Raw genomic sequence first — 15385 nt, forward strand, 5'->3', positions numbered from 1 at the left:
GAGAAGGGGCAATTCACAGAGGAGGAATCCTGCATGGCCAGTGAATGTGTGGAAAAGAGCCCATCCTGCTCTGTAAGCAGAAAAATGCAGATTAAAACAATAAGATATATACCCATCAGGGCAGCAAAATAATATCAAGGGTTGGCAAGAATGTGTACAAACACAAGCTCTACAGCTTATGGGAACAGAAACTACATGACCACTTTGGAGATGAATTTGATAACGCTTGAAATATTTGAAGATGTTCATCCTACATCCCAATATCTAGTGCTTTGAGAAATATACTTTAGAGAAGCTCTTGACCATGTACATTTGGAATCAAACAAAAAGATGTCTAATTATAGCATTGTTTGAAACTGCAAAAATGTGGAATCAACTGTCAACTGAAGAATGAATAAATATAGTATATTCTAACAATGGAATACTACACAGCTGTCAAAAAGAATGGCCTAAATCTATATAGTGCTGAAGGTTGCACAACAATAGGAATGTCCTTAAAATGCCACCGATCTGCACACTTAAAAATGGTTAAAATTGTAAATTTTATGTTATACATATTTTGCAATAAAAAAATTTTTTTTCACCATCCTTGAATAAATGGCTGACTTGAGATCTGAAGCAAGGAACATACAAGATGAGGTGGGGTATCTTGTAGTACCAGAAAGTAAGGAAGCACTAGAAAAAGTAAAAAGATGAGGTACTGTCAAAGAGAGAGGAGTTAACTTGAAACAGTTCCTAGTTGCAAAAGCTGAAATAATTCAGGCAATGAGACAAACACCATGGTATTGGATTATAACTCAAAGTATAAATAAATATCCATGAGTCTATACAGATAGAAATAAATGATTGAGTAAATAAATAAATGGGGGAAACAGACACATCTGCCTTATAGAAGAATTTTATTTAATATACATTGATACTCCCCTCTCCAGGAGGTGAAGTTTAAGAGTCCCACCCCTTAAGTGTGGGCTAGATTTAGCTACTTGCTTCCAAGCAATAGAGACTGGAAAGGTGGGAAACAATAACTTTACGATGGAGAAATCTGGCAGATTCACCTTAACCATGTGATGAAGGTTAACATCACCAGGGATGTCGTGGGGACATCGTGTCTGCCCTGACAGGATGAGATGAGAAGGTCAATTAATCTCTGTGGTATTATTCCCAAAACCGCATAACCCCAGGGTCCCCAGGAGCAAATATTAGACACACTCAGATTAGGGGACATTCTGGCAGATACCCGGACAATACTTCCTCAACCCAGTCCCAGGTCATGAAAAGCAAGGGAAAAAAGACCGAGAAACAACCAAGAAGGGACTGGGGAGATAAGTAAATGCAACAAGGTGCTCTCCTTGGACCCTGGAAAACAAAGGAGACACTGACAGAAAAACTAGAGACATTCCAACGAAGTCTAGAGCTTCATTAATAATAATTTACCGGGCTGGGTGCAGTGGCTCAAGCCTGTAATCCCAGCACTTTGGGAGGCCAAGGCAGGCGGATCATGAGCTCAGGACATAGAGACCATCCTGGCTAACACGATGAAACCCCGTCTCTACTAAAATTACAAAAAATTAGCCGGCGAGGTGGCGGGCGCCTGTAGTCCCAGCTACTCGGGAGGCTGAGGCAGGAGAATGGGGTGAACCTGGGAGGCGGAGCTTGCAGTGAGCCGGGATCATGCCACTGCACTCCAGCCTGGGTGATAAAGCAAGACTCCATCTCAAAAATAATAATGATAATAATAATCGTAATAATAATAATTACCAAAGTTGGTTTTGTTGTGTCTTCGTTTTGACCATAAACTGTGTTAATATACAACGTTATGAAAGAGAAAACTGAGCGAAGAGTTGATGGCAACTCTTTGTACTGTCTGCTTGACTTTTCTGTAAATGTAATTGCCAAATCAGAAAGTGTTTAATGTTTAAAATAAACTGAATAAGCTCAAAAGAAAGGCACACAGTATTATTCCGTTTTTTGTAAATATCGAAAACACTCAAAAATACTATTGTTTGTTAAGGGGTACATACTCAAGTAGTGAAAATATAAAAACAGAAAAATGAAATAAAAGCATAAAAGGGGGGGTAAGAAAAACTAGCTTCAGGAGACTGGTCATCGCTGGAGAAAAGGAGGGCACTTGACTGGGGTGTTAAACTGCCGATTTTAAAAAATATACTAAGAGTTGTCAAAATGGGTTTTATAAGTTTATGAGTATTTACTATTCTCTATACTTTCCTGAATACATAAAGCTTCCCATAATGTGTGAATAAATATGTATAAAGCCAAAAGGGGGAGGAAAAGGGAAACTTCAGAACCAGATGGACTGGTGTGAATCTTGAGCCTGTTATGTAGTTGCTATATAACCTTTCTAAGCCTCAGTTTCCTCATCCATTCAATGGGGGTAACAGTTTCCATACTGCTATCGCTATGTGGATTCAATGAATTTATATAAGGAAAGTTCTTAGCAAAATGACCGGCACAGTCAGCACACACAGTACATACTACCTGCCATTCTTAGTTTTGGTGCCCTTAAATCTTGAAGCATTTTGATTCTAGGAGCCAGATTTTATCTCTTACTTTTCCAAATGTTATGCCCCCACTTGTCTCTCCCTACACATATTAGTCTCAATTGTTGTTTTTAGGGGGATATTTATTTATGCCTTCACTTTATGTGTGTGTGTGTGTTTCATTTTATATATATATATATTTCATTATATATAAATTATATTTTATATTATAATGTATATACATATTTCTTTAACAAATAACAGAGCTTCTTCTATGTGCAAGGCAACATCCTGGGTTTGGGGGATACACAGATAATAGACCAAAGTTGCAAATAATAGAAATATGCCTATCAGGAAAGTGGGAATGTGGAGGGTAATCGAATCACAGAGTAGGGTTATTCCACTCAACCTTCAGGAGAAAGGAATGCTTTCCTAGAGCAGAAATAGCTGAGCCAAGTCTTGAGCAAGAAGTAGAAATTATCTAAGTGAAAGAAAGTGAGGTTTTTTTGTTTGTTTTTTTATTTTGGTGTAAACCAAAGACCACAAACTTTGGGATCCCTGAAATGTAGAATACAGTTGGAGAGCATGGGGGCACAGGAGTACAGGTTTCAGGAAATAAAAATGGATTATAAGCCACAGCTAGATCACAAAAGATCCCGAATGCCAGGCTACAATATTTTTAAACTTAATCCTAAGGGCATGGGGACACTCTGAAGGATTCAAGTGAAGAAGTGACTTGGCCAGACTGGGGAAAAGAGTGTGGAATATATTAAGGCTGTGAATTGAAAGGTCGGTGGTTATATTGATAGATTCACAGCCAGTAACAAAAGAGTGGAACGTTTTTCTTTACTTCATCCCCTTTCACTCCACCGCTCCCACGAGGCTCCTAAGGAAGCAGAACATATGAGGAACAGTGGGGAGAATCGATCTCAGATTTATCAATACTTTATCCATAGCAGCACAGGGGCCCAACTCTCCATGGTAAAGACTGGTTTAGAGCACGAGTCCACCACTCCAGGCGTGAGTCAGTCCTATGACTCTCCCTGGCTCTGTGGATTCAAGAAGGAGGAAGTTTCATTCATTGTCCTACCTATTCCCATGGTCTGAACTTTGGCAGGATGCAAGTAAAAGAGGATGCAGCCTGGATACAGAGACGCCAACGCCATCCCCTAGTGGAGTGAGGACCATTGTCTGTCTTGGATGGGGAGGTTGGGTGTTCTTCCGAGGGGCTAATGCAAAGTGAGGGAGATCTAATTGTTTCTTATCTTTTTACCGTGTGATCGCTCTCCTGCCCTGCCCTGAATCCCATCCCAATTTGCCAAGGGAATTCGCTTTGCATAATGTGTGTTTCTGAAAATACTTGGCCTTATTTATTTTTCTACAAACAATCCTAAAGGTATTCCTTAGGAAAAGTTTAGGTATCTAAAGTTATGCCAGGGCGGAGGATGTCTTTAAGATTGTTTGCATTTGCTTGCGTAAAGACAACGCATTGACAAACAAAACAGTCTTCCATGTTTAAAAAGCTTGGAGATGGGAGCAGAGATGGGGTGGTAGGCAGAGACAGGCTTGGAGTGTGGAGAAGGGAGTCTGTTTCTCCTCCTATGGAATGAAGTTGACCACAGAAGTAATGGGGTTTTGGAAAGGTTAGCATTGCTCCTTACAGAAGCCACAGACTCGCCTTGCTATACACCATACCCATCTCTCCCTGCCAAATGTCCTCCGGACTTTTCCTGTACAATCCAGAAAGCACCAGAAAAGAGGGACGTCACAGCTTCCACAAGCAATACAAAATTAACCTGCTTTTCAGTCAATGGAGAATCAACCTCCAAACAAACAAAAAAGCCCTGGGGTCGGGGAGGAATTTTCAAATTAAATATGCATCCCCCCTCCCTCCACTGAAGATTCTTCTGCCATTTACACGAACTAAGCAGGATCCACCTGCCTTGGATGCTCACCACCTGCTTTTCTCTCCAATCGAGCACTGGATCCAAGTCTTTATCCAAAGCCCGCTCCCTACCTTTGTTTTTTTTAATATATCTTAAAAAAAAAAAAAATACTCTTTGAGTATGGTTATTTTATCTGGGGTCAGTGCTCAGTCAACTGTTAAATAAATTGCAAATTCTACAAAACACAGCCAGCAGAGCCATTTCTAACTGTAATGCCACAACTTCGAGCAAAATTACATCTGGCTACAATACTATGCATATGCATAAATTATACCGCCTCTGATTATCTTAAAGTAAATTCAGCCATTAAACTTATTTTATAGGCACAGAACCAGGGGGAGCACCACGAAGAATCTGCATCTCCTAAAACTCACGGGGAAAGCAGAAAGAAACAAAAACATAATTGGCAAACCTTATCCGCCTGCAGTTCTGTCTAATGGGCTCTGTCTCTCCTGATTTTCCATCACCACCCACCGTTGACATACACACCACAGCAGGAGAAAGGAGGAGGGCAGGGAGGAGGGGATGGCACCAGGCTGCATGTGGTTAGGACAGATTAAGGATGCATTCCAGCTCCGCACGTGTCCCCAGAGGGGAAAGGCTCTCTGGGTGTACCTCAATGGGAAATTCAGATTTAGTGCAGACATAAATCTAAACCCTGCCCAGGAGAATGGACAAGATGGTTTTTGAGGCTGATGTAGAATCTATTTGCAGTACAAGTCCAAAATGTGTCCTAGCTTATGCTATAGAGTTGCCCTTCCCAGCTACATTGTTTTAATCATAACAGGAAAAGTAAGAGTAATCGGTAAATGCTTACTGATTGGGATACATGTGGCACATAAGCTATCAGTGATTCAACCAGAAGAATAACCCAATGAGGTGGGAATGTCTTTATTTTATTTTATTTTACTTTAAGTTCCAGGATACAAGGGCAGGATGTGTAGGTTTGTTACATAGGTATACGTGTGCCATGGTGGTTTGCTGCACCTGTCAACCCGTCATCTAGGTTTTGAGACCAACACACAGTAGCTATTTGTCTTATGCTCTCCTTCTCCTTGCCCCCTGTGCCCTGACTGGCCCCAGTGTGTGGTGTTCGCCTCACTGTGTCCATGTGTTCTTATTGTTCAATGCCCACTTATGAGTGAGAACAGGTGGTGTTTGGTTTTCTGTTCCTGTGTTAGTTTGCTAAGGATAATGGCTTCCAGTTTCATCCATGTCCTCGCAAAGGACATGATCTCATTCCTTTTTATGGCTGCATGGTATTCCTGGTGTATATGTACCACGTTTTTTTTTTAATCTAGCCTATCATTGATGGGCATTTGGGTTGGTTCCATGTCTTTGCTCTTGTAAATAGTGCTGCATTAAACACACATGTGCATGTGTCTTTATGGTAGAATGATTTATAGTCCTTTGGGTATATACCCAGTAATGGGATGGCTGGGTCACATGGTATTTCTGGTTCTAGATCCTTGAGGAATTGCCACACTGTCTTCCACAATGGTTGAACTAATTTGCATTCCTAGGTGGGAATTTCTATCATACACCTCTTCTACATGAGGAAACTGAGGAACAGAGAAATTAAGTTACTTTCTCAAGCACACAGATTTAGGAAATGGTAAAACTGGGACTGGAACCCAGACAGTCTAACTCTAGAGCTTGTGATCTTAACCACCATGTTGCTCTTCCATCGGGATTATTAAGGTGTTAGGGGTTCTGAGCTGTCAGCAGAGCTCATGATTTCACCATGAACCTCAGTCGTTGATCTTTTTTTTTCTGGGATTTGAGATTGAGTTAGAGGTAGACAGTCGAACTTGGAAATCAGATTATTTCTTCTGGGGATTTGAAGTAGGACACTTTCCCCCAGGTAGTTGGCCGTGGGTGCCACTTTGAGACAATCACAATGGGCCATGTTAATGGAGCAGAAACAGAGATGGCTAATCATCCAGGAAGGGAGAATAAAGTAGATGAAATCGATATAAAAATGATGATAGTAGAAAGAGTTGCGATTGAGCACCTTGATTCCAGCATAGCTTTACCCAGAGTCAGTAAGTTCTTACTAAAACATGGCAGCACTTCCTGTCCTTTCATTCTGTGCACAGAAGACCCCTAATCCTTATTATTTATGACAATGCTTTGTTTACTGGAGCTCACTCACTGGGTTTTGTACAATCAAACCAAGCCTAAGTCCTTGCTATATACCAGGCACTGTGCTAAATACTTGATGGCATTAGTTCATGTAACCCTCAGAACCCTACAAAGGTGTATCTTGTCATTGTCTCCATTTCCAAGATGAGGAAGTTCAGATAGATAAAGTAACTCACCTAAAGTGATAGAATGGCAAAGCCTAAATTTGAACCCAAGCAGAGAGGCGCCAAAGCCTGTGCCTTAAACACCGTACTTCTCCCTACCTGCCATTTTCCCCTGTCTCTGGTCTCTGCTGTGCAGAAGGCAAGGTGGTCCTTATTTTATACCTGTCAGTTGCCTCACCCAACGCACCCCTCTATCCCCTGCCACCTACCTTCCTCTGCCTCTGTCTCTCTCCCACTCTTCAAGAATATTAAAGATGATAAATCTAAGTTGAAAACATGCATTTTTTTTTTGTGAGACTGTAGACTTTATCCCTTTTTGTAAAGACAGACACGACAATTTATAAACTCTGACGGAGCTCTGATGGAAGGGAATGAGGCCTTTTCAACCCACCTCGTGGTGGACAGCTCATCACCCCTTTTTCTGACCTCTAGTATGTGATTTAGGAGAAAATTGAGTCAGGAGGGGGGAACCCTCTAGTGAGTGATTAGAAAAACTCTCCCTCAAATTCTGTAGGCGGTGGATTAGATCCTATCAGCCCTCATCTTCCCCTCCCCATGCTTCACTCCAGGTAATGTGTCCTGGGTGAGGGAAGGCTAAGACTGTCAATTTGTTAGTTGAAAACAGTTTTAAAATCCATTTCTCCCTGTGAAATGTGTCAGCCACAGAGAAGTATCTCTCTGCTTTGACGTGGCTTTATGTATGTCATTTAACATAACAATGAAAAAGGCTCCAGGAGGCGGAGGTTGGGTGTTCTTGCAAGGGGCTAATGCAAAGTGAGGAAGATCTGTTTCTTATTTTTTCACTGCTTGATCACTCTCCTGCCCTGCCCTGAACCCCATCCCAATTTGCCAGTGGGATTCACTTTGTAGAATGTGTGTTTCTGAAAATACTTGGCCTTATCTATTTTTCTACAAACAATCCTAATGGTATTCCTTAGGAAAGGTTTAGGTATCTGAAGTTATACCAGGGTGGAGGATGTCTTTAAGGGTGTTTGCATTTGCTTGCACAAAGGGAATGCATTGAGATACTCCCCATAGCTTAATACTCAACAAATAACAATAATAATTCTATGGGCTGGACGCAGTCCTGGATGTTTTACATCTATAGCCTCTCAATTAAACTCTCTCCACCAGGATGTGGGTATCATCTCTGTCCTGGAAGAAACACTGAGACCAATAAGCCAATCACGAATGAACGCTCCATCTGGTGGCTGATAAATGCCGTGTCTCTACTTTTCTCTCAAAGCTCCGTTGAGTCCTTAGGAAATCAGCCTACAAGAGGTATTCCATTTGCCCCTTTATTTTTCCCTCTTGTTCTATCTTCAGGCCAAGATACTGACTACTTCACTACCATATCCCAAGAGATCAAAGCTGGGGAGGCCTTTATTCCAAGCAGGTGGTTCTTGTTAAAAATAGAGCTTCTCAAAGTCATCACTGGGAGTATGGTTGGGTTTTTCAGATTCTTCACAGGGGAGACGCTATTAGCAAACAGTTTCTGCTTTTGAGATCTGACCACCTCTCATAACTTGGCTTCTTGCATTATAACGCTGAAAGATCCTTCTTCCTCTCAACTAATTTGTCAGAAATAAAGCAATTTTGTGTGTATATGTGAATAGGTGCCATCTGTATCCCCCTTTTTAGCAGAGGAGGAAACTGCAGCTCAGAGAGGTCAGAGGAGTTGTCCCAGGTTCCAGAGTTAACAAGTAACAGTCTTTGAACTCAGGTTATTAGATTCCAAAGTACAGCACCTACCAACATATTCATTTATCCCATATACATTAAGTAGCTACTACTATCTACTGTCCTGTGTGTCGTCTGGGATACAATGGATAGTGTGTGTTTTTTTTTTTTGGATGGAGTCTCACTCTGTCGCCAGGCTGGAGTGCAATGGCGCAATCTCAGCTCACTGCAACCTCTGTCTCCCCAGTTCAAGCGATTCTCCTGCCTCAGCCTCCTGAGTAGCTGGGACTACAGGCGTGTGCCACCATACCCAGCTAATTTTTGTATTTTCAGTAGAGATGGGGTTTCACCATGTGGGCCAGATGGTCTCGATCTCTTGACCTCATGATCGGCCCACCTCAGCCTCCCACAGTGCTGGGATTACAGGCGTGAGCTACTGCGAGCAGCCCAATGGATAGTTTTTAAATGGTCCTAATTCTCAGAATGCTTGCACATCAATAGAAGGCTCGGGTAACCACAGAACAATTGATCTTAAAAGTCTATTGAATGGGCAGGGTGCGGTGTCTCACCTCTCTAATCCTAGAAGTTTGGGAGACCAGGGCAGGTGGATCACCTGAGGTCAGGAGTTCGAGACCAGCCTGACCAACATGGTGAAACTACAAATTTAGCTGGGCATGGTGGTGCATGCCAGTAATCTCAGCTACTCAGGATGCTGAGACAGGAGAATCGCTTGAACCCCGGAGGTGGAGCTTGCAATGAGTTGCGATAGCACCATTGCACTCCAGCCTGGACAACAAGAGTAAAACTCTGTCTCAAAAAAAAAAAAAGAAAAAAGAAAAAATTATATTGAATGAAGAATGAATGAATGAGCAAATTCTATGATAGGGGTGTGTCGGAGGTGTACTGAGAGCAAAGAGAAAGGAATATAGCACTGACCATATAGCCAGGAGCAGTAAATGCTATTCTCTTTTCTCCCTCCTGCCTCCCCATTGAATGAATAAGGCTTGAGTGACTTGAACAAGGTCACAGGTGTACTGAGTGCCTCTCCCACCATCCTGGGGCTCTTTCCCATGTTTACCAGTCTGTCTTCCCAGTCTTGAAAAAGCTTTAGGGCCTTTTGCTTCCAAACTGATGATAAAGAAGAGCCCACGCTGATCCCAGGGAACAATTTCTATTGACAGAGAGTTTGCCTTAGAACTGGAGGAGTCAAGAAAATAAATTAGAAAGCAAAGACACCACTTAAGAAAATGGTGAGATCAGCCAGGCTGATCAGAGCAGCAGTGATATGATGAGTGGTGTCAGTTCAGCACTGTGAGAGCAAGAGGGGCCTTGAAATCTGCAGATAACAGCACAGGACGAGGACTTTCTAGCAGCAGTGGGGAACACCAGGCCAGCCAAAGCCTAAGGCATGCAAGATGGGAGAGAAGAGGGACCCCCAGCTGTGCAGAATCCACCCGCCTCTCCCAGTCACTCTTTCCTCTTGCTGCAGGTAGGAATAGAGTGACCAGGAATTCAGAGTATTGACTCTACTCCCAGCCTCAAATCCATCCTCTCTGTCCCTCTCCCTGGTGTCTCATAAGTGCTGAATAGAGCAAGTGACCCCAAAAGGCCAAAGGCTCACTCTTTTTCTTTATTCCATTCAGTCCCCTACTGGATACCCACCACTTCTGATAGCATCCATAAACACAGAAATCATTCTCTGGGACCACATCAACAGCATCCAAACTGGTCTTCCTGCTCCTACTTCAACCCTTCCATAAAGACCTTCACATGGAGGAACTTTTTACAGAATCATCTTTTTAAAACCCTCTGTATTAGTCTGTTTTCACACAGCTATAAAGAATACTACCTGAGACTGGGTAATTATAAAGGAAAGAGGTTTAATTGACTCACAGTTCTGCAGGCTTAACAGGAAGCACGGCTAGGGGGCCTCAGGAAACTTACAATCATGGCGGAAGGTGAAGGGGAAGCAGGCATCTTCTTACATGGTGACAGGCAGGCAAGCAAGAGAGTGAAGGAGGAAGCGCCAGACACTTATCAAACAATCAAATTTCATGAGACTCACTCACCAGCATGAGAAAAGCATGGGGGAAACTGACTCCATGATCCAATTAGCTTCCAACAGTTCCCTCCCACAACACGTGGGGATTACAATTCAAGACGAGATGTGGGCGGGGACACAGAGACTATACTAGTCCATTTTCATACTGCTAATAAAGACATACCCAAGATTGGGTAATTTATTTTAATGGACTCACAGTTCCACGTGGCTAAGGTGGCTTCATAATGATAATAGAAGACAAGGAGGACCAACTCACATCTTAGATGGTGGCAGGGAAGAGAGAGCTTGTGCAGGGGAACTCCCGCCCCCATGATTCAATTACCATCCACTGGGTCCCTCTCACGACAGGTGGGAATTGTGGGAGCTACAATTCAAGATGAAATCTGGGTGGGGACACAGACCCAGACTATACACCCTCCCTATTTAGAATCCTTCCTGGCTCCCCACGGACCTCTGGGTAACCCCTGGCCCTTTACCACAGCCTTATCCTTCATATTCCTCTACCTACCTCTCCAGACTCATCTCTTCCCTCTTCCCCTCCTGAAGTTTAAATCCCAGATCCAAATGAACCTCGTTTAGTTCCCCTAACTTTTCCATCTGTCTGGAACAATCAACCAAACCCTCTGATTCCCTCTCCACCCCCCAACTTAGCCCACACACTTACAAATCTCATTTCTCTGCTGACTCCCACTCACCCTTATGGTATTGGCAATTAAATGTCACCTCCTTCAAGGAGGACTCCCTAAATTCCCATCCAGCCCTAAACCTAGATGAATTGCACCTCCTGGGAGCTCCCAAGGCACTCTGCATTTATTTCAGTTAAAGTATTCAGCAAAGTGCAACATCATTACTAGTTGACTCGTGTCTCTGCCAACTAAAGGGCAGGAACCAGGTGTTGCTCACCATTTTGTCTTACCGCATTCATTCACAATCATTTATTTGCACAATAATTATTTAGCACTTACTATGCCAGAATCCCATTCTAGGTCTAAGGAATATAGAAGTAAGATAGACATAGACTTAGTAGATCCTCAATAATTACTTGCTGGGTCCTCCTTTTTTTTTTTTTTTTTTTAAGAAAATATCTAGTGTCACCTCTTTGTCCAAAAGGAAAAGCAGAAGCTCAGCAAATAGGACCCACAAGCTCAGATGAATGTGATGTGACTGCCTCCAGAATCCAGGCCACCTGAACAAGTCCGAAGGTTTCTCCGTAATGCAAGGCTCATCCTTATCTCCAAGGACCAGACCAACACTGAGCTCCCTCCAAAACAGTGGTAGGAGGTGCACGGAGGCCTTATTGGCTGCGGTGACCTGATGTAATTACTCCTCTGATTGTTCTAAGCATCTCCCACTGTGTGTTTCCACATCAGTGACTCCATGAGTGACCTTGAGCAAATCGCTTACCCCTGCTGTGTCCCGTTGTTTCATCAACAGAGCAAAGTCTCATGTGAAGATCAGAGGATGTCATGACTGGAAAATCTACTGAAAACAGTCAAAGGGATTCATGTTTTCTGAATCCACTTGGACAGCTCCCACTGATTTAAACAAGGTCATACAATAGGCAAATTAAGCCAGGAGCAGTGGCTCATGCCTGTAATCCCAGCACTTTGGGAGGCGGAGAGGGGTGGATCACCTGAGGTCAGGAGTTTGGGACCAGCCTGGCCAACATGGTGAAACCCTGTCTCTACAAAAAACACAAAAATTAGCTGGGCATGGTGGCAGGTGCCTGTAATCCCAGCTACTCAGGAGGTTGAGGCAGGAGAATCACTTGAACCTAGGAGGCAGAGGGGTTGCAATGAACCGAGATTGTACCACTGCACTCAAGCCTGGGTGACAGAGCAAGACTCTGTCTCAAAAAAATAAAAATTAAAAATTAAAAATACACAAATTACCTAAGTCCTGAATGCATGGTCACCTTCCACTGTCCGCCGTCTTTGCAGTGAAGGTGTCACCCTAATGGTGAAGAGTTGGGGCTTGGAGTCAAATGACTGAGTCCCAGTCCTGACTCTGCTGTTCCTAGATGTGTAACCTCCTCAGGCTACTTTACCTCCCTATGCACCAATTTCTTAATTAGGAAATAGGGATGATGATAATATTGTGTAGGGTACGAGGTTGCTGTGAGATGACAGGAATAAAGAACCCAGCACAGTGCAGGGTACTATGAACTACTCAATCCATCTTAATTGTCCAATCATTCATTCATTCAATATTTATCTACCACTTACTGTGTATCAAAAACTGTTCTAGGTATGAGGAAAAGAGAGGTGAGCAAGGCAACCAATCATAGCTCTACTGGGCAACTTATAATCTACTGAAGGGAAAAATATCACATAATTAACTCCATAAAATAGTATAAATTAAAATTCTCAATCAACTAGGAGAATGTAGAGTTTGGATATATGATGGACTTGGAGAGATTGATGGGAGAAATAAAGTGCACAGTCCCTAAAATACTGCAGAAGTATAAATGTGTAAGAGACATCAATATGGGCAGGTAGGAAAGCAAAGGGAAAATAAGAACCTTATTAGACGCCTTCTACAAGACAGGCACTGAGCTAAGTGTATTGAAAAAGTATCTTATTTAACCCTTACCTGTATCCCTCAAGGTGATATTATCATCATTTTCCAAATGAGTAAACTGAGGCTCACCCAATAAGCATTTTTTTCCATAGTCATATGTCCTGTATGTGGTAGAATCACAATTTGGACCCAAGTCTGTTGTTTTTTAATGCCTGCTGTATTCCAGGTTCTGCAGTTCAGAAACACAATAAAACCAAACTTACCTGAAAAATAACTACGAGATCAGTCTGAATATAGTAGATGATATTTATAGGAAATAGTAACAATAATGGGGAGTGCAATGCTTGGTGTCATACTGTGAAAGTCAGGCTAAGGGGTTTAAGTTTTTCTACATGTAATTGGGTGGGAATCATTAAAGGTTTTTGAAGATGAATGTCCAATAGCCCCCATTCCACATCATAAAAGTATTGCAGAGACGGCCTGATGACTGATCCCTAGAACTTAGCTTTATCCCCAAAGCAAACACGGAACCAATTAAATAAGAAACTGAGAGCATATGGTTGGATTATGAGGATTCTAAAATAAAATAAAAATTATTTTTCGCCTTTCATACAGGGTACTGAACTCAGCCATTCGTTCCTAAATAAAGTACCTCCTGCTGATGAGGTTTTGCAGACAAGGGAAAGGGAGCTTTGCACAGAATATCTGAAGAGGTGTTGATTAGTCATGAATACTGGGCTCTGCAACCTCCCTGGCCAGTTATACATCACTATGGGAGACACAAAGCTTGCCTAAGGCTCCGAATGCTGGAGCTGCTTGTCAGAAATGCTTTGGCAAGATATATATGACTTTTCATTTGCAAGAGGTAGAGTGTGTGTATGTGTGCATATGTAATATGTTGAGGGAAGGATTTACAGTTCAGAATTCCAGGCTGGGAAACAGTGTGAATTTCTATGCATAAATCTACCAGCTGTTTCACAGGAGTTTTTTCCTGGGGGACCAACAGGTGATTTTATTATGTTTTTCTTCCTTCAGAAGCCCTAGTCATCAGCCAAAAGTTAGTGTCAAACAAAGGATGGAGGTAAAGAGAGAACATGTAATGAGCATCAGTTCTATAAAAGGCTCTGTCCTTGGTATTTTGCATACATCCTTTAATTAAGCAAATCACCTTACGATGTGGGTGTTTATTCACACACACAGTCTCTTTCTGAGATTCTGGGAAAGACAAGCCAGCTTCCCTGCTTTGGACAGGAACAAGGGTGGGTTGTACAGATTGCTGCTGACAACCTTCTGTGGCTATGAACCAGCTTTGGGATGAGTGAAGGCTGAGCAAAGTGGAGAGGAAGAGAATCAGGAGTGTCCATGCCACCGGTCAGTGTCTTCATCAACCGGCCCTGTATTCTGGCCTTTCTTTTGATTTCCAGTTAAGTGAGATGATAAATGTATATAATATGTAAGCCAGTTTGAGGTCATTTTCTGTTACTTGCAGCTCAAAGCATTCTTCTAATACAATAGATAAAAGGCGTGAAATTAACAAGATAGTTTCACTTTTATCAAAACCAGAGCTTCTCAATCTTGTCACTATTGGCATTATGGGCTAGATACATCTTTGTTGGGGCAGGGGGCGGTGCTGTGATATGCATTGTAAGATGTTCAATTGCATCCCTGACTTGTACCCCCTAGATGCCAGTGGCACCCTCTCCCCTAGTTGTGACAACCAAATATGTCTCCATATATTGCCAAGTGTCCCTGAAGGATAAAATTGTCCCCCATGAAGAGCCACTGATGAAAACCAAACTTTTAGTCCTTCATTAGTTAGATAATTTTAAAGAAATAATGATTTTAATCAACCAGGCACCAACAAGCATCTATAGGACACTCAGCCTGTGCTTAGTAAAGGCCAGTCACAAATTTGACTTCTATTATGATCCTTATAATCATCAAAGAAAGATGCGTTATGTCACTCAAACCTAACTAAATATGGTTATGGACTTGGAACTATTTTACACATTGCAAGGCATTTGGTATGCTACAAAGCTCTTTGTAATAATAAGAGGGTGTTATAAAATGTTAAATACTTTTAAGATGATAAAGTGGCTTATTCAAAGAAATGGATAAGCCATAAAAGGCTGTGTAAACTGTTAAGTACTTTGGAAAGAGGACAGCATCTTTTAAACTAATATAATAAGGTATATTGTAAACTGTGCTTATAAACTATAAAGTGCTTTGTGAAATGGAAAGTACTTTGTAAATTACAAAAAAAAAAACAGATGGAGCACTTCAAGTTGGTGTCACTCAGATGGAAAATGAATGCAGGCATTTTAGAATGATTTTCAACTTAGAAATAAAGTTACCCTTCTTTTTTATAGC

The 15385-nt window shown here is 42.0% G+C and overlaps 1 long non-coding RNA gene across 1 annotated transcript in view; it reads left to right on the forward strand.

Moving 5' to 3' along the window:
- LOC139359820 (uncharacterized) overlaps positions 1-15385 on the forward strand; it is a 148790-nt gene that overhangs the window by 126268 nt on the left and 7137 nt on the right. The window lies entirely within an intron of this gene.

The sequence above is a fragment of the Macaca nemestrina genome, chromosome 18, assembly GCF_043159975.1.
Source record: "Macaca nemestrina isolate mMacNem1 chromosome 18, mMacNem.hap1, whole genome shotgun sequence".
Classification (NCBI taxonomy): Eukaryota; Metazoa; Chordata; class Mammalia; order Primates; family Cercopithecidae; genus Macaca; species Macaca nemestrina.